Here is a 376-nt window from a genome sequence, read left to right on the forward strand (position 1 = left end):
TCTCTCTTCCCCCCAGTCGCGCTCTCTCTTCCCCCCAGTCGCTCTCTCTCTTCCCCCCCAATCGCTCTCTCTCTTCCCCCCATTCGCGCTCTCTCTTCCCCCCGTCGCTCTCTCTCTTCCCCCTAGTTGCTCTCTCTCTTCCCCCCAGTCACTCGCTCTCTCTCTTCCCCCTAGTCGCTCTCTCTCTTCCCCCCAGTCACTCGCTCTCTCTCTTCCAACAACCCTCAAAAAAGCCTCGGCACCGCCGGGCACCCCTAGCTATCTATATATATAAAAGACCTCTTCTGTCTGTCTGTCTGTCTGTCTGTCCGTTCTCTATACGTTTGAAAGTTATAGAGCGTACCGACGCGTGCGTCGCGTTGAAAGAAAGCTTACG

The sequence above is a fragment of the Somniosus microcephalus genome, chromosome 13, assembly GCF_052327205.1.
Source record: "Somniosus microcephalus isolate GS21.2 chromosome 13, FLI_Smic_1.0, whole genome shotgun sequence".
Lineage (NCBI taxonomy): Eukaryota > Metazoa > Chordata > Chondrichthyes > Squaliformes > Somniosidae > Somniosus > Somniosus microcephalus.